Source organism: Bos taurus, chromosome 2 (assembly GCF_002263795.3).
Source record: "Bos taurus isolate L1 Dominette 01449 registration number 42190680 breed Hereford chromosome 2, ARS-UCD2.0, whole genome shotgun sequence".
In the NCBI taxonomy this organism is placed as follows: domain Eukaryota; kingdom Metazoa; phylum Chordata; class Mammalia; order Artiodactyla; family Bovidae; genus Bos; species Bos taurus.
Genome location: NC_037329.1, coordinates 16,330,312 through 16,350,395, shown reverse-complemented (window position 1 = coordinate 16,350,395; position 20,084 = coordinate 16,330,312). Strand labels below are relative to the sequence as shown.

Here is a 20,084-nt window from a genome sequence, read left to right as displayed (position 1 = left end):
AGAGAAATTTGGGATCCAATTTCAGCAACCACCAATTGGCCTCAGAAAACCTGGTAGCTGGTGCTAAATTTTGGGTTTGGGAACACTTAGAACACCATGAAGTCTATCCGGATCTAGGAATAATTCCTGTCCTGATATCTAATATCAGATGCCCTAAATATCAATCCTGAGTTTGGGAAAACAGCAATTTTGGGGGCAAGCTTTTGTCCCTTTAAGGCTAAAGCCTTAGCAAGTAGATGCTTTCTTCCTGGGAGGAGGCTTGAGAAGAGGAGCAAAAAAGCAAATCATCCACATGTTATAATGAAGTAACACTCTAGGGAACTTTATGTCATCCAGTTCAGCCTTTAGAATTTGCAAAAAAAAAAATAAGGACTATTAACAGCTTTGAGGCATTATTGTCCAGGTGAATTGTTTTTCTTCCCAGGTGAAAATAAAAAGGTATTGGCTAGCTTCATCAGCTGAAATACTAAAAAACACACTGCATAAATCAATTATAGTAAAGAATTTACTTCTGGTGGGAATGGATGTTAGTAATGTATGAGGGCTAGGAACAGCAGGGTGTTGAGGGATAACAATGCTGTTTACTGTTTATCGTTCAGAGGGCTTGAGTAAATCATCACCCTTGGCCTTTAGGTTTTCTCACTGGTAAAATGAGAATGTTACAGGGGCCAGTAAAAGGAATCATGAAGACTTGAAACTTGTAATCTTTTATTATGAGTTTTATGCCTTGAAGGGCTTCTTCACTTATAGGATATGGATTAATTCTGGGGAGAGGTTTGTGGGGTGTTTTTGAATTTTAATGGGAAGTGCACTCTGAGTTTTGCCAACATCTGTTGGAGATTTTGCCCATAAGGAAGTGGTAGGTGATTTATTAAGGTCAAATGATTAGTCTTTCCAGAATCTGCTCTAGTACCATCAGAGATGAAATAAATAAAAGATGTTGAAATGTCTTTTAATTCACCTGATTGTTTTCTTTGATAACTACTGTCAAAATCTAGAATTACTTCCCCCTTTTGGGAGAATGCCAATATTTTCCTCCCTCTAAAAAATCTTGATGTAATAAATGGATAAAGGCAGAGGAACTAAGGAGAAAAGGGTGTATATCTCCCAAAGAGCCTTAAAAAAAAGGAAATACATTCTGAGACAGGAACCTCTTGATGTTCATCAGAAATCCCAATTATTTGAAATGAGTTAGTACTATGAAACAGAGGCTGTTTTATAGTAGTAGAGTTGAGTACCAAGGGTGTGGTTCTAGTCAATTATACATAGAGGAGATTCATCCCCAATCAGGAGAAATGTTTCTCTAAACTGTTAAGAAGAAGGATTAGAAAGAACCCCTGTATTTTCTCAGAGCCCTTTCATTAAAAATTGGGAGGATACAGAAAAGGCTGGTTGGAGGGCTGAAGTTAACTAAACCTCTTAAATTTGTAACAATCTCTAACACCGTGGCTATTTGCTGTAATGGCATATACTAGGAGGATTTTGGTTTCATTTAGAAGCCTTCATTTACAGGAGTTGAAGATTAAGAATTTTATCTATCTTCCTTGGAGGTGGCACATTTAGAGTATTGTAGAATTGGCTTGCTCAATTAACTAAATCTGGAGTGGACATAATTTCCCATTTCATCCCAGTCCTTTTTATTAAAAGGGAAACATCCTGGTTGAGCCCATTAATAAAATGTTTGAAGCTACCCAGGTAGAATTAATGTCTTAAGGAAGATCAGAATTTTCATTAAAAACATTCTGAAATTGATTTTAATAATTATAGACAGATTAGTCAGATTTTTATGTGCAACATGAATTTTGTTCTAATCAACAGAATTTGGAAAGCCCCTAGAAATTGCTAGATGAAGTTGCCTAGAGACTGTCTAAGCCTAATCACATCATAAGTTAATTGGATGGTTTCCCAGTTTTAATTCTAGATACCTTTCAGAATTTTCCCCATGCTGATCCTGGCCTTCATTGACAGTCATATGAACTAGCTGATATAAGTCAGAGGAACTAGATTGATAAGTGCAAATGACATATTGAACTACTTGGAAAATCTGTGAGAATCTTTGATTACTTTGGGAGAATCTTTGATGGTGGTTTGCAGTTCAACTTTAGTCCAGGGAATATAAGAATTTAAGAGTCTAGCTTCTGGATCATCAGTTCAGTTCAGTTCAGTCGCTCAGTCGTGAAAGACTCTTTGCGACCCCATGAACTGCAGCACGCCAGGCCTCCCTGTCCATCACCAACTCCCGGATTTATCAGAAGGCTTAATTTTAAAGGAAGACATTCTGATAAGTTCAGAAGAAAAGAGAGTGGGGATAGTTTCAGTAAAAAGGGGAAACTTGGTGAAATAATTAGTGTGGGGACTTGAAGTTATAGTGGAGGCATGGGGGTAGAAGGGATGGAGAAGATGGAAAGGAGGGGAAATCTTGCTATGATGAGCTGAGTAAGAGAGACAAGATGGCACCAGAGGTAGAACCCAAGGGGGGAAAAAAGCCATGGAAGAAGAGCCTGGGGCTTAAGGGGTCATTTTATCATTGTTTGCCTCAAACAGTTTTAAAATAGTGTTTTGCAGAGTGGTAGTCTTAGATTCCTGATGAGATTCAGTTCAGTTCAGTTCAGTCACTCAGTCATGTCCGACTCTTTGTGACCCCATGAACTGCAGCACACCAGGCCTCCCTGTCCATCACCAACTCCTGGAGTTCACTCAAACTCACGTCTATCGAGTCAGTGATGCCATCCAGCCATCTCATCCTCTGTTGTCCCCTTCTCCTCCTGCCCCCAATCCCTCCCAACATCAGAGTCTTTTCCAATGGGTCAACTCTTTGCATGAGGTAAGATTGAGAAACCTCCAATTACTATTTGAAATAAGCATTCCACTCAGTTCTGGAAATTTTTGAACTATATAATCCAATTCAGTTTTAAGGAAATTAAGCTCAGGGATTTCAGAAGTTCTCTATAATGGTATTCTAAACTGCCTTTGGTCAGGTTGGTCCATTTGGTTAGAAATGCACATAAGGAAGTATTGCAGTTCTTAAACATAAAACAGGCTGCAGTCCATGTGCCGGGGGAGCCCTCATTATATTTAGATAATTGGGATCCCATTCCCTAGAGGCCTTTCCTCTACAGTAAAGAACAATTTTGAAACAATTTAAGCAGCTTACAGCACAGTCAGCTCAGTTCAAACAGCTTGCAAGCCTGAATACCAGTCAGTTCAAAGGAAACAGCTTAGTTCTGGAAGAGCTAGGTCAAAGGCTTTTTCAACTAGTTTCCAAAGAATAGCCTTTCCAAAAGAGGGGTTGAATTGGCACAGTTTCATTTAAAGTAGCCCCTTTCCAAAGGAGCTAGGCTGAAGGCATTTTCAGCCAGCTTTAGTTGAAACGATCTGATCAGACTGAAGTCTCAAACTGTTTCTCACATACAGAACAAGGCCTTAGTAAGAAAGATGAAAGTTTTAAATCTTGAATAAAACCTAGAGGGCTTCAAATACAAGGAGATCATGGGATCAATTCCAAGGAAAAACATCTCTTCAAATTTCAAGGTCAGAGATAAAAACAGTGAGCAACAATGGACTCAATTGGGATACCACAACTGTTTGCTCACTAGCCCCAGAGCCACTGGGAGTCTTCTCCGGTCACACCAAAATCTTGACCTAAAACAACAGGTTGTCATATGTTACTCCAGGAAATATGCATGTATTCATGATCAGCAGAGAATTGCAGTTTGGGATCTGCAACCATGTTGAACCATATGCAAGTTCCCCCACAGCAAGGGAAGAAGAATGCTTTTTATAGAGAGGAAAAAGGAGTTAAGGAGCTGTAGAGAACAGTCTATGGCTTTTCACTGGCTGAGTCTTTCCCAGGAAAGAAGAGGATTCTTTCTTCTTCCTGTGTTGGACTCAGCTATCATCATGGAGCATGAGAGCTTCAAATTCTGGTCTTCTATATCTATTTAGTTGAGGTTTCTGTTTATTAATTATTTTTTTTAATAGGTTCCATACTTTGGCTCAAGCTTTTCATAATCTCTTATCTAGAGTGCTGGCTGAGGCCTTTGGACAAAAAAATAAAATAAAATCAAACCCATGCCTGGAATACATTGTTCTATTTAGTCCTATGAACATAAACTAATGGTCCCTCTCAGATGGAGATGGCTCGTGTAGTTAGATGCACTCCTTGAACAGTGCCATATCAGGGCTCCACACTCATGTCTACTGTTGACAGGTTGGAAATCCAGTAGCTCAACTGGCCTTGATAGGTGGGAGTCCATGGTGTTGGTGCATTCATGTTCTTTTCTGCCACTTCATTCATCTGTTCCTCAGGCCAACACTGAGTTGACTGATAACAGTGGCTGGCTGACATTAATTGGTTGAGTTATTTTGCCTACTTGGTTGATTACTGCATCTTCTATGGTAGATATTTTTTAGTGAATATTGACTCATGATACTTAGATCTTCATACTTTATGCCCATTTACATATGCCTATCTCGTAGATAATCCACATGCTTAATCCAGTCTCCTACTGAAACTTAGTCTTTTTCTTTCCATATCCCTGAAGAGTTAGTTGGGCTTTTACCATTGTCTATAATTATGAGTGTGTTATAAACTCACTGATTTTATCCAAAATGAAAAAAAAAGGTACACTGAACCTAAACTGTCCATTTAGAGGATTTTCTTCCTCCTCTAGCTCATTATTTGAGATTCATCATACAGATGTAAGAATGAGCTGAGAAGGGACATGGTGTAACAGTGGTTGATTCCAATTCTGTTTGTGCTCTGTTGCAGATCTACAATTTTCACTATAAAGGATTGTTTCTGAGTTCACAGTACTTTATCATTGGTAAGTCTTATAGGACTCAACTCATGATGGACAGTTTAGCCATATGTTCATTTTGTGATTCATGGTCAGATATTCCATTTTTACTGAAGTCCAGTAACACACCAGGAATTATTTTTCAAAAGATGTATAATTTTATACTGCAAGTGGCAATACCTTGCCCTCAAACTTCAAGAGACCCACTTTATGAATCTTTAATTGGAACTTGCCATATGTTATGTCTTCCCACCAGTGGTACCTCCCACACCACAAGGTGGACCAGATCATATGGTCCAAGTGTGAGGGCTGCTTGTACTATAGCCAAGACCTACAGCAGAGCTCTTTCCTGCTTTGCGACTCACTTAAAGCTGACAGTCTTATCCTGGATATTGATGTGAAATGCACTGATTCCAAAGATGGAAGAAGCCCACCAGCACAGTGATTCTTTATCTAAATATTACATCTTGAGCATCATGATAAGATGTACTGCTGCTGCTGCTAAGTCGCTTCAGTCGTGTCCAACTCTGTGCCACCCCATAGACGGCAGCCCACCAGGCTCCCCTATCCCTGGGATTCTCTGTGCAAGAACACTGGAGTGGGTTGCCATTTCCTTCTCCAATGCAGGAAAGTGAAAAGTGAAAGGGAAGTCGCTCAGTCGTGTCCAACTCTTCGTGACCCCATGGACTGCAGCCCACCAGGCTCCTCCATCTATGGGATTTCCCAGGCAAGAGTGCTAGAGTGGGGTGCCATTGCCTTCTCCAGATAAGATGTACACAATGTGATAATTTGTTCTTTACTTTGAAGAGGGTGTCATGACAGACCTTGACCATTTAGCTACTAAAATTTTATGGTTATGATGGGTCCCTGAATCTTAATAAAGTTTACTTCCTTCCCTCTGGAGTACGTGTGACTTACTGAGACCTCCAAAGTGCTGGTCATCTCTTCCTCATCTGGAAGGTCACCAGTAAAATGGATCAAGTAGTGGTTTGTATGATATCCAGATCATCCCACATGCATGAAAGGAGGCAAGAGAAATGACATAGATCTAGGGCAAAACTCACTCTTTTCTTACTCCCATTTTTTCTTTGTCTGTTAGAGGAGTTTCTTCCAATAAATCTCTCTCATTTCTATCCCAATTTAGCATCTATTTCTAAGAGCACCTGATCTGGCACACTTCAGTTCGTCACTCAGTCATATCTGATTTTACAACACCATGGGCTGCAGCATGCCAGGCTTACCTGTCCATCGCCAACTCCCGTAGCATGCTCAAAGTCATGTCCATTGAGTTGGTGACGCCATCCAACCATCTCATCCTCTGTCATCCCCTTCTCCTCTTGTCTTCAATATTTCCAAGCATCAGGGTCTTTGCCAATGACTCAGTTCTTTCCATTAGGTGGCCAAAGTATTGGAATTCAGCTTCCTCATTAGTCCATTCAATGAATATTCAGGACCGATTTCCTTTAGGATTGACTGATATGATCTCCTTGCAGTCCAAGGGACTCTCAAGAGTCTTCCAAAGTTCAAAAGCATCAATTCTTTGGTTCTTACCTTTCCTGATAGTCCAACTCTCACATCCATATGTGACTACTGGAAAAACAATAGCTTTGACTAGATAGATCTTTGTCAGCAAAGTAATGTCTTGGCTTTCTAATATGATGTCTAGGTAAGTCAAAGCTTTTCATCCAAGGGACAAGTGTCTTTTAATTTCATGGATGCAGTCACCATCTGCAGTGATTTTGGAACACAAGAAAGTAAAGTATCTCACTATTTCCATTGTTTCCTCATCTATTTGTCATGAAGTAGTGGGACCAGATGCCATGATCTTCAGTTTTTGAATGTTCAGTTTTAAGCCAGCTTTTTCATTCACCTCTTTCACTTTCATCAAGGGGCTCTTTATTTCCTCTTCACTTTCTACCATAAGAGTGGTATCATCTGTGTATTTGAGGTTATTGATTTTTCTCCTGACAATCATGATTCCAGCTTGTGCTTCATCCAACCTGGCATTTTGCATAATGTACTCTGGAAAAAAGGTAAATAATCAGGGTGATAATACACAGCCTTGACGTACTCCTTTCCCAATTTGGAACCAGTTTATTGTTCCATGTCCAGTTCTAATTGTTGCTTCTTGACCTGCATACAGATTTCTCAAGAGGCAGGTCAGGTGGTCTGGTATTCCCATCTCTTGAAGAGTTTTCCACAGTTTGTTGTGATTTACAAAGTCAAAGGCTTTGGCGTAATCAATAGAGCAGAAGTAGATGTTTTTCTGGAATTCTCTTGCCTTTTCTATTATCTAATGGATGTTGGCAATTTGATTTCTGGTTCCTCTGCCTTTTCTAAATCCAGTTTGAACTTCTGGAATTTCACAATTCATGTACTGTTGAAGCCTGGCTTGGAGAATTTTGAGCATTACTTTACTAGTGTGTGAGATGAATGCAACTGTGCAGTAGTTTGAAAAATCTTTGGTATTGCCTTTCTTTGAGACTGGAATGAAATCCAATCAAGGACTGGACTCAAGGACTGGACCTTTTACAGTCTTGTGGCCACTGATGAGTTTTCCAAATTTGCTGACATACTGAGTGTAGTACTTTCACAACATCATCATTCAGGATTTGAAATAGCTCAATTGGAATTCCATCACCTCCACTAGCTTTGTTCTGGTGATGCTTCCTAAGGCCCACATGACTTCACATTCCAGGATGTGTGACTCTAGGTGAGTGATCATACCATCGTGGTTATGTGGGTCATGAAGATTTTTTGGTACAGTTCTTCTGTGTATTCTTGGCACTTCTTCTTAATATGTTCTGCTTCTGTTTGGTCCATACCATCTGTCCTTTATTGTGCCCAACTTTGCATGAAATGTTCCCTTGGTATCACTAATTTTTTTGAAGAGATCTCTAGTCTTTCCCATTCTATTGTTTTTCCCTGTTTCTTTGCATTGATCACTGAGGAAGGCTTTCTTATCTCTCCTTGCTATTCTTTGGAATTCTGCCTTCAAATGGGTATATCTTTCCTTCTCTCCTTTGCCTTTCACTTCTCTTCTTTTGTCAGTATTTGTAAGGCCTCCTCAGACAACCATTTTGCCATTTTGCATTTCTTTTTCTTAGGGATGGTCTTGATCCCTGCCTCCTATCAATGTCACAAACTTCCATCCATAATTCTTCAGGCAATCTATCAGATTTAATCCCTTGCATCTATTTGTCACTTCCACTGTATAATCATAAGGGATTTGGTTTAGGTCATACCTGAATAGTCTAATGGTTTTCCCTACTTTCTTCAATTTCAGTCTGAATTTGGCAAAAAGCAGTTAATGATCTGATTGATCCACAGTCAGCTCCCAGTCTTGTTTTTGCTGACTGTATAGAGTTTCTCAATCTTTGGCTACAAAGAATATAATCAATCTGATTTCAGCATTGACCATCTGGTGAAGTCCACGTGTAGAGTCTTCTCTTGTGTTGTTGGAAGAGAGTGTTCGCTATGACCAGTGCATTTTCCTGGCAAAACTCTGTTATCCTTTACCCTGCTTCATTTTGTACTCCAAGGCCAAACTTGCCTGTTATTCCAAGTATCTGACCTCCTACCTTTGCATTCCAGTCCCCTATGATGATAAGGACATCTTTTTTGGGGGGGTATTAGTTCTAGAAAGCCTTGTAGGTCTTCATAGAACCATTCAACTTCAGCTTCTTCAGCATTACTGATTGGGGCATAGACTTGGATTACTGTGATATTGAATGGTTTGCCTTGGAAATGAACAGAGATCTTTCTGTTGTTTTTGAGACTGCACCCAAGTACTGCATTTCAGACTCTTTTGTTGAGTGTGAGGGCTACTCCATTTCTTCTAAGGGATTCTTGCCAACAGTGTAGATATAATGGTCTACATGCAGGTATAACATGTAGGTATAACTCATTATACCTACATTATATACCTATAATGTAGGTATAATGAGTTAAATTCCTCCATTCCAGTCCATTTTACTTCACTGATTCCTAAAATGTCAATGTTCACTCTTGCCATCTCCTGTTTGACCACTTCTAATTTTCGTTGAATTCGTGGATGTAACTTTCCTGGTTCCTATGCAATATTGCTCTTTACAGCATCAGACTTTACTTTCATCACCAGTCCCATCCACAACTGGGCATTGTTTTCACTGTGGCTCGATCTCTTCATTCTTTCTGGAGTTAATTCTCTACTCTTATCCAGTAGCATTTTGGGCATCTACTGACCTGGGGAGTTTATCTTTCAGTGTCATATTTTTTGCCTTTTCATACTGTTTACTGCGCTTTCCAAGGCAGAAATACTGAAGTGGTTTGCCATTCCCTTCTCCAGTGGACCACGTTTGTGAGAACTCTCCACCATGATCCGTCTGTCTTGGTGGCCCTACGCAGCATGGCTCATGGCATGATCTGATGCATGTCCCCACTATTCCAGAGATTCCTTGAGATTTAAGTTCTCCAGGTATGGATGTCAACTCTGACCTTTTGTGTGGCTGTCCTTAAAATGTCTGCATATATCTTATTTTCTACAAATGACAGTTGTCTGAGTAGATGATCATAGATTCTTATAGGGAAGGAGTGGAGGGATCATTATTGTGTAAACTTGATGTAGTTTGTAAGATCCTCCCCTCTAAGAAAGCAACCACGTCTTCAGTCATTGTGTTATGTGCCTAAGAAAGAGCTCAAGTCTGGAAAATGAGTTAAGAATTGTAACCTTTCACTGGGACAACAGTTTTCAGCCCTCTGATCATTCATGCTTGAGTTCCTCTGCTATTACAAGTTGAGAGACATCCTTATTGGTACATACTCCTTTCATACTGGATTTCAACAGGCTGTCACTTACCCTTTGCTACACAATATCTTTCTTTAGAGGATCAGTGGCACTTAGAAACAGCCATCTAAATGTGTTATAGCTACTATAATTTTAAGTGCAAGCATAATCTGGTAGCCCAGTCATTAAAACTTTGATTGGTAGTGAATTAGGTGGGTGAACCAGTGCACAGGGTACAGGCTATCAGGTATTTGAGACATACAGAATAAATAGTAGTTATAATACAATTGGATGACTACAATTAGACGACTGAGTGTCATAGCAGAGGGCCTGCTATTTTTGACAAAAAAGGTTTTCCTGCAATTGTAAGTATTAAAACAGATACAATAATTTATATACCAGGCTGGAAAGAGGATCAACCAAATACACGTACTTGTATGTTAATCTATTTAAAGAACTTTTTTGGTAAGATGTTTCTTTTCCAGAACAATTTCTAAGGACTTACTCTAAGCTCCTTGAAGGTAATGAGAACATTGACTGGTGCTTTAAGATTGTTGATTCAGTCTTTCAGTTGGCATTTATTCAAAAATTAATTTTGTGTCTCTACTAAATGGTGGACAAATTATGCTGGCCACTATGAATAGACAATTGATTGGGATAGTCCCTGCCTTCATAGAAGGGAAGATAATGAAAGCTTAAAGTTGTAATATATTTGATTGTACCGTTGTAGTAGATGCATGGGAACAAAAAGTAGAGTAAGACCTTTTTTGATGTTTTGTTTAAATCACTTGTAGTAATATTTGTACTTGCAACAACTGAATTTGGTTTACAAAACTTGAATGGTTTCTTAACAGTATTTACTCTTCTTTTCCTTTTTCTTACTTGTCCTTTCCAGTTTCCTTCTGGGTTCTTTTCGCTTTTCTTAAGAAACACAAAATCTGCTTATAGAGAAATACACCAACCTAGGTACACACTATCACAGAAACAATAAACTAAGTAACCAAATGGAGAGGATTTAGTAACTGCTTCTGATTTAACTATTCACTGGACTGTTGTGATCTTTAGGAGAATATGCATGCAAACATTTCAAGAGCTGGGTACATCTAGTGGGGAAGTGTTGTGATGGTGGGGAGGGGGCAGATTCTGTTTTCTGAGACGTGCCTGGAGGTATTGAGAATTAAAAACTGTTTGAAAGAAATTGTACAGATATACCATCATTTGTAATCTAAGAAACACCCTCTTCCTAACTGAGGCTGAGGACTTATTGCATGGAACACAGTATTTAAAATGTGGAAGGGCAATGGCTCTACCATACACACATACTGGTGACCTTTACACCCAGGTATAGGGATGCTATGATCCAGACTGGCATCTCAGCAGATGACCAGGGCTAGCAGTGGAAGCAAGTCTTATTAGGGATTTTACAAAATGACTCTGACCTGGCCAGAACCAGAAATATCTAATTCCCATTTCAATGTGATTTGTGATCTAAAACTTTGCATAAAAATTGCATCAATTGCTTCAACACTAAGGAATTATTAATAGCTTTTTAGATATATGTTGAAGCACTCTTCTTGTGGAGTACACGTAGGATTTATTTCTTTTTTTCCTTATCAAATATGACCTGTATTTAATAAAATCTATTTCTCCTCCAGTCATGGACCACAGATGCAATACTTGCATAATGCAGTGTAATGTGGCTGGCAGCTGCCAAGGGCCATAAATAATGTACCTCAGTAAAGCACTGTGATCAGGTTGCCTGTTGCATATGGGCTTCTGGGAGCCAATCTGACACCAGCTGCAGGCTATTTCTACTCAGTGGTTCAGCGTACTGAGAAAAAGATGCCAAGGGTTCCTTGGGCAAACCACCAGGTCAAAGCTAGGCTCTGTTGCCAAAAGTCATTATTTATTATGAAAGTGTAATGAACAAGAACAAAAAAAAAAAAAAATAAGAAGAGAACACTAGTTAACAAACATCATTTCAGAAATTAATATTATCCCAGTTACCAAAGTTTTATGAAAGAATTTTATGTTCTGCTTTAAGATTTTGAAAATAGCTCTTGTCAATTGCCTTAGGTAGCGAGGGCAAAATTGGGTCCATATTTAACCTCTATCTGAATTCACAAAAATCCTAAGATAACTCATATAAGGGCAAAAAAACAAAGTTTTTTTTTTTCTCTTGTTATCATTATTATCAGATATTATTAGACATTATTATAAGAGCTAGTAATTGGTATTAGAAAGTACACAATGTAAAAATATCACAACATATTGAGGACAGACTTTATGAAACCAATTCTTCTGATATTTTGAGTCTTACCTTGGAGTCAACATAGTCATCAATTATAAGATTCATAGTTGTGAGGTATGATTTTCTCTCCTTTGTTTGATCACTTGGTTAACCTGGCTGGGGAAAAATCTGTTACGAAATATAATGGTGACTTGACATTTTTGCAACATACTCCCTTTGGGAAGTAAATGAAGTAAGTGAAGTCACTCAGTCGTGTCTGACTCTTTGCGACCCCATGGACTGTAGCCTACCAGGCTCCTCTGTCCATGGGATTTTCCAGGCAATAGTACTGGAGTGGATTGCCATTTCCTTCTCCAACTCCCTCTGGGAAAGATGGCTATATTTTTGTATGTGAACAGTGACTTCCTTTAAAATGATAATATTACATTGAAGGAAGAAAATTCACACTTTTTCATAACTTTTAAATGATCACTCTCCTAAGCATTTAAGAAGTAGATTATTAAAAGCGTTGTTACACAAATATGCTTTGCACACCTTTCTGGTTTACTGGAATTATTTTTATTACATGAAGTATTTTCTGTTTCAGTTAATCATTAGAAGATGTAAAGAAGTTGTTTTGTCATGTGTTTTTATCTGGCTGGGACTTTAAAATATAAACATTATAAATGATGTGATAGGACTTCCACTCTCTGAACTGTTCTGGAGAGAGAGTAATCAAGGTATTAGATAGTCTGGAATCCTTTAAACAATTTGTCATGATCTCACTTTTATGTTTCCACTTTCAATATATCTTCAACCTCTTCCATTAGACAAAGTCTTCTGTCTTGCTCTGGCTTCAGCCCCAATTTGTTTTGACTTCTGTCTCTCTCCTGCTGCCCTACATTCATTTCCCTTTGGCCTCAGCCCTAATTCCAACTCTATTCTTAACCCTTTGTCTTCTATCTCCCTGTCTGGCCTCAGTCACAATCCAAAAATTTTCAGGATTAAGCAGACATCAAAAATGCTGGACAACCAAGATTGAGAGTATCTCCTTTATCCTTGCTTTAAAATTAAGCCGGTAGAACTTGGGCAAAGGAAAAAGAACATTTATTTTTCGTCCAATGTGTATGCCATTTTTATCCATTTTCATGTCACCTTGCTCAAATATAGTGAAAAATTCATACTGCTCTTAGAAAAACAGCTGGGAAATACTGTTTCAATTTTTCTACCTGTTAAATTTGAAATCCAAGTTATTTGAGTTTCTACTGAAATGATAAAATAACCTCAAGCATACAATTATTTAGAAGTGAGTATTTTGTGGTTGTCATGTTGTTTGGAGGCTATTAACTGCAAATCATTCTTTGACTTTCTTGTAATATATTAGTGTACTGCTGCAATATGAACTAATTAAAACAATTTTGTTTTAAACTGTAATGTAGGTAAAATTTTAATTCTCACAAAAAAGACACAGTGGCAAATCAAATTTTTCCAGTATTAATTAAATATGAATTCCTCAAAAATGATAATAGGAGATCATTTTTCAAAAGATTATATGACCCAGTTGTTTAGAAACCTAGATATATATTTAGAGATAACTGTGATACTAGGAATTGAAGTAGTCATGTAGGGATGTGAGAGTTGGACTGTGAAGAAGGCTGAGCACCAAAGAATTGATGCTTTTGAACTGTGGTGTTGGAGAAGACTCTTGAGAATCCCTTGGACTGCAAGGAGATCCAACCAGGCCATTCTGAAGGAGATCAGCCCTGGGATTTCTTTGGAAGGAATGATGCTAAAGCTGAAACTCCAGTACTTTGGCCACCTCACGTGAAGAGTTGACTCATTGGAAAAGACTCTGATGCTGGGAGGGATTGAGGGCAAGAGGAGAAGGGGACGACAGAGGATGAGATGGCTGGATGGCATCACTGACTCGATAGACGTAAGTCTGAGTGAACTCCAGGAGATGGTGATGAACAGGGAGGCCTGGAGTGCTGCGGTTCGTGGGGTCGCAAAGAGTCGGACACGACTGAGCGACTGAACTGAACTGAACTGATGGTTAATTAAAAAACAAAACGTCAGTGTTGCCATAAAAATCTTAAGAATCAAAAGGTGAGGACTTTCATTTGAAAAATATTTACTATGAGGATTAATAGCTTTTATTTATCATTGTATGTTTCTAGGCTATTTTTATAGATGGTATATTTATAGGCTTTGATGTGAATGAGGTAAAATGACACCCCAATTGTGGGCTAACCTTTTAGAATATGTATTACTTAATTCTTATTCTTAAATGTCACAACAGTTGATCATTTACCCTACTGACATTTTATTAACATTTACAGTCATTTATTTTAAAAAAGATTTTATTTTGTTGTTTTTTCAACTGCGAAGCAAAGATTTATTCTGACTGCTCTTTTTCTTTATCTTGAGTCCCATACATCAGGCCACAGTGTGGCTGAGGAGACTAGATAAATCCAGGTTTTCACTCTAATTTTTAGGTTCTTTTAAAACTCCTCCCACATCAGCTGCCTATTACTAAAATATTCAAACCATTCTTTTCATTATGGTCACTCAGAGTCCTGATTTAAGTTAAAGCCAAGCTTGTGTAATAATGGCAAAAATTAATATAAAGTATGTTAACAATATTCTGAATTTATCATAGAAATGGGACATACTAGCCAACCACTAACATATTTTTTCCTGAAGCATCATGCCTAAAGGGTCAAATTTGCATATGATAAAAGAACAGGAGGCTAGTTACAGAATCCATGATCTTTTGATTTTCTGGATCCTAAAATCACACCAATCTGGCAACTATTCATTCGGTAATGGGCCCACAGGGGCACTGGAAAGTCTTGCATATGTGGTATGTATTTGTCATGCTCATGAGCACCTGTATCTTATGGCTGAAGGGTTCCATTGATGTTCCATTGCTTCTAATGAATGCAGGAAGAGTAGGAGAAACTGAGCTGTGTGGGTAGACTCATGTTTTGGAGCCAGACAGAACAAGTTCTCTGGCTCTAATACCTTAGACATCAATTTTCTAGTCTTGATTTGATTAACTGTGAATTAGAAATAACTGCATCTTACAAGGCTAATACTAAATGAGATAATTCAGGGAAAGTACATAGTACAGTACTGTGCCTATAGTAAATATTAAGTAAATATGAATTGTTATTACTAGTAATATTATACTGATATAATATTATATGTTTCTACTTTAACTATAGCATGAGTTTTCTTAGGTAATAAGACTCCTAATTAAATTGTCTAGACTCCAGGTATGGAAACACACCTCCTTATCATCTCACAATAGGAATTCAGGGATATTTTTAAAAGTAACTATGATGCAGGTTTTAGGGCCAACTTGTTCAATATTTAGTTGGAAAATACACAAGAATATATATGTAGTTTCTTAATCATTATATAAAATCTATATAAGTATTTCGTCTGTCAGATAGGAGTGGAGAGAGATTTCTTCAGTGATTTCAAAGTGTGGTTTTGTTGCCAGCCAAAATCTTGGCCTTTTCTGCCCACTGAAGCTGAATGAAAAATACAGAGACAGAGTTTGGAGGAAATAGAAAGATGGCTTTTATTTTCAGCTGGTGGAGAGGGGAACCCAGTAGGCTCATGCCTTAAGAACTGGATCTCCCCTTCATGAAGAGTCTAGGGGCTTATATAAGGCAAGGGCTCACAGTCAGGCGGAGAAGGCGATGGCACCCCACTCCAGTACTCTTGCCTGGAAAACCCCATGGATGGAGGGGCCTGGTTGGCTGCAGTCCATGGGGTTGCAAAGAGTCGGACACGACTGAGTGACTTCACTTTCACTTTTCACTTTCATGCATTGGAGAAGGAAATGGCAACCCACTCCAGTGTTCTTGCCTGGAGAATCCCAGGGATGGCAGAGCCTGGTGGGCTGCTGTCTATGGGGTTGCACAGAGTCAGACACGACTGAAGCGACTTAGCAGCAGCAGCAGCAGCAGCACAGTCGGGAGTCAGTGATGAGGAAAAAAGGTGATAGGAACTTGATTTCTTCCTCTTGGATTGTTTCAAAGACAGTAAAAAACTGGCGTCAGTAACCCAGTAATTGAGTCTGGCAGTTAGGTGGCTCTGCCTTCATTCTGATATGTAACTACAAGGGGAAGGGTGTTGTAAGGATAAACACCAAATAGCAGATGTATTTGGGCTTCCCTGGTAGCTCAGCTGGTAAAGAATCCGCCTGCAATGCAGGAGACCCCAGTTAGATTCCTGGGTCAGGGAAGATCCCCCTGAGAAGGGCATGGCAACCCACTCCAGTCTTCTTGCCTGGAGAATCCTCATGGACAAAGAAGCCTGATAGGTTACAGTTCATGGGGTTGCAGAGTTGGTCAGGACTGAGCAACTAAGCACAGAGGATGCATTTAGCACAGAGTCAAAGGAGAAAATGTGAACTGTAGCTCCTGCTGAGTTAGGGGGCAGAAAAGCAAACTTCAGTTACAGACATGCAATGTTAGGAACAGTTAAAGTAAAAAAAGAAAAACTAGAAATGTTCAGGCCTGCACACTGTTCCCTTTACCTTCTTGGTTCTCAGGAAAGAAGAAGAGAAAAACTCATTCCTGTTTTTTTCCTTCTCACTTCAACAGTTTCAAGATCAGCAGCAGCAATGGAATCTGGGAATTTGTTAGAACTTGGCCCTCACACTTGACCTCCTGAATCAGAAACTCTAGGGTGGAGCCCAGCGACCTGTATTTGAAGCTTTCCTCATGATTCCAGAACCCATGTTAAAAGTTTAGGATCCACTGCTTTAGTGTTTCTAGGAACAGGGGGCCAGAAATACTACTGGTTGTTATGTAGAAATTACATGAGGAAACTCCTATAAATTAATGAGATAATCCCTGCTGTATAGTCTTTTACTATGAGAATAAATTTGACAAGTGAGTATTAATCTACAGGGTGGGCCAAAGTGAAGAACCTGAGGGTGGGTAGATTTAGGAGAAAGAAAGGTGATGATTGGGACTTCCCTGGTGGTCCAGTGGTTAAGACTTTGCCTTCCAATGCAGGGGATATAGGTTCGATCCCTAGTCAGGGAGCTAAGATCTCACATGCCTTGTGGCCAAAAAGTCAAAGCATAAAATAGAAGCAATATTGTAACACATTCAATCAAGATTTAAAAAAATAGTCCACATCAAAAAAACAAAAAAAAAGATGATGATGATTGCATCTGAAAGGGTTCAGTGTCTGTTTAAAGAACTTTTGCTATTGAAAGCTCCCCCTGGAATTATGTTAGATTAGCAAAAGAAACTCTTATGTTACATAAAACAGGACTAAAGTAGTTGGTTTCATTTCATAGGTCATATTCTTCATTTTCTTTAATTTTTTAAGGGATTATGGTCAATTTAAATTGTTTTAAAATCAAAATACAAATTAGAAATCTAAATGAGAAAATGAGCAGATAGTGGAAGTGCTGAAGAGGCTAAAGAATTTTCCTGCTCAAGGCTGAATAGAGACAGAAATTTCTATAATATGAGTCTAGGCACTGTTGAGTCCTCATTTCAGCCCTACCTAATTCAGTTACCTGTGCATTTTCTAAATGGAAGAATAATTGGCCTAAGAGGTCAGTGTGGTGTAATGAGAAAAGCCCATTCTTCAGAAACAAAATAGTCATAGGTCAGAATCTCACTCACTAGCTATTTACTTTAGGCAAATTATTCAGATTTCCATGAATCAGTTTTTAAATTTATAAAGTAAGGCAATGATTCCTACCCTTTAGGATGGTGGTTCTTCAAATGGGAAGCAGAATTTTCCCTTGGAGGGAGTTTTTTGTGGTCACAGGACTGGAAGAAACAGTAGCATTCAGTGGGCAGAGACTGGAAGAAACAGCATTCAGTGGCAGAGACCAGGGATACTAGGCTCCTGCAGTATCTGAGACAGTCCCAGCATGAAGGACGGTATCATGTCCTGCACAGATTTGCAGCGTCCCCAAGATGTTCATGTAAGTGAAAATCTTCGTAATTATCTAAGCCTAGAATCTAAATGTGTTTACATATAAACATTTTTGCATCATTTTAAAATACACTGAGTGTTCCAAGGAATGTAAATTACTGTCATGTAAATTGAGGGGAGATGATACATTGTTTAGTTCTTATTCCCTTATCAAAATTTGCTCATCCTTTTGGGAAAAAAAAATCACATAGCCAGCAGCAAATCTCTGCATAATATTTGATTTCTAGTAAAATGCCTTATCAGATTGTTTTTGAGGAGGATCACAATGCTATTACATATGGGTGTAAACAACTGACTATTTCATTGTGTCTTCTAATAATTATGCCTGGCAAGTCTTCATTCAAATAAACTAATAGAAATGTATTAGTGAAAAATAGTATTTTAATATAAATCACTTCTTTTTTTCTCCTTTCAGTTCAGTTCAGTAGCCCAGTCATGTCCAGCTCTTTGCAACCCCATGGACTGCAACATACCAGGCTTCCCTGTCCATCACCAACTCCTGGAACTTGCTCAAACTTATGTCCATCAAGTTGATGATGCCATCCAACCATCCCATTCTCTGTCATCACCTTCTCCTCCTGCCTTCAATCTTTTCCAGCATCAGGGTCTTTTCTAGTGAGTCAGTTCTTCACATCAGGTGGCCAAAGTATTGGAGTTTCAGCTTCAGCATCAGTCCTTCCAATGAATACTCAGGAATGATTTCCTTTAGGATGGACTGGTTGGATCTCCTTGCAGTCCAAGGGATTCTCAAGAATCTTTTCCAACACCACAGTGCAGAAGCATGAATACTTCAGTGCTCAGCTTTCTTTATAGTCCAACTCTCACATCCATGCATGACTACTGGAAAAACCATAGCTTTGACTAGACAGACCTTTGTTGGCAAAGTAGAATGTCTCTGCATTTTAATATGCTGTCTAGATTGGTCATACCTTTTCTTCTAAGGAGCAAGCCTCTTTTAATTTCACGGCTGCAGTTGCCATCTGCAGTTATTTTGGAGCCCCCCAAAATAAAGTCTGTCACTGTTTCCAATGTTTCCCCATCTATTTGTCATGAGCTAAAATATTACATTAATTTTTTAAAACTATGTGTGCAGGTAGGTTATATCAGCTATGAATTATATTTCAAGATAGTAAATGTGGAATGATACAATATTGTTCTGAAAGGAGATGTTAGTTCTGAAGACTGGGTCTGCTTTAAACTTGAAAGGATTGGATGAGGCAGTGCTAGCAAGTGATTAACATAATATCTAGTACATGGTAAGTGCTCATGTATAGTAACTATTCTTACCATAAGTAAGGACTGGTTGGATTGGATACCAGTGTTAAGTCAAGGCAAATAGGTGTTCTGAGACCAGTAAGTCTGTTTCTTACCTGGGAATGCAAATCTGGGCCAGCCCCATGCTTCAGGATGATGCATCCCATCTACTTCAGGATGATGGTGAGAGCAGCCTGGAAGTTCTGAACTTAACCTTGAAACCTTAAGAGAAGAGGGAGATGGAGGAGATAGGAGCCAACCTGATCTGGGAATATTGGGAAGATTAGGAATTAGATTTAACACATTGCTTCTCAGTCCACATTGGGTAAATAGTAGTGCAGTGGGTGTTTCTGTTGCTAACTACTATTACTCTTATTCTCTGAGTGTCTGGTTTAGCCATCTGGTTGCTGTGCAAATCCCTTAAGTGTTTTAGTTCCTGTGTTACTAGAGTTCATTATTAAAGGAGAGGAAGCTTCAAGCAGCATTTAGAAAACAAGCTGACCTGTCCATTTGGGGGATGACTACAGTGGACCTGAAGTCTGTGCCATGTAACTGGTATATAACTGTAATGCACCAGAGCTGTTCAGCAGGAACCCTACCACTACACCCACTACCAAATTCCCATTTGGCTCTTGTGACTGCTTCTCAGGACTAATATATCAGCAGTACTTTTGGCCAATGAAAGAAACAGGTGAATGCTTGAATAAGAATTCTGAGACATTTCATGGGCTAGATGGCATTCCGAGATATGGTGACTTTCTTCCTGTACGCTAACCCCAGGTATTATAAAACAATTTCGTAAGAACTAGTTATGTACCAAGTGTAATAATAGACATATGTTTTGGTCAGTGTAAGAAAAACATCTCTTTCTATACCCAATCTTGTTGCTGCTACTGCTGCTAAGTCACTTCAGTCGTGTCTGACTCTGTGCGACCCTATAGACAGCAGCCCACCAGGCTCCCCTGTCCCTGGGATTCTCCAGGGAAGAACACTGGAGTGGGTGTTAGAACATATTAAAACCCTCATTTAAGAAGTCTTCTGCGACTTTTTATTTCAA

The 20,084-nt window shown here is 38.9% G+C and overlaps 1 long non-coding RNA gene across 1 annotated transcript in view; it reads left to right on the top strand.

Moving 5' to 3' along the window:
• Nucleotides 1-18,100, top strand: part of LOC112442542 (uncharacterized) — a 114,496-nt gene extending 96,396 nt beyond the window's left edge. The window contains exons 3-4 of the long non-coding RNA XR_003030608.2: nucleotides 4,772-4,826; nucleotides 16,414-18,100. This is a non-coding gene — a long non-coding RNA (uncharacterized lncRNA). The remainder of the gene's footprint in view (nucleotides 1-4,771; nucleotides 4,827-16,413) is intronic.
• Nucleotides 18,101-20,084: the final 1,984 nt, after the last annotated feature.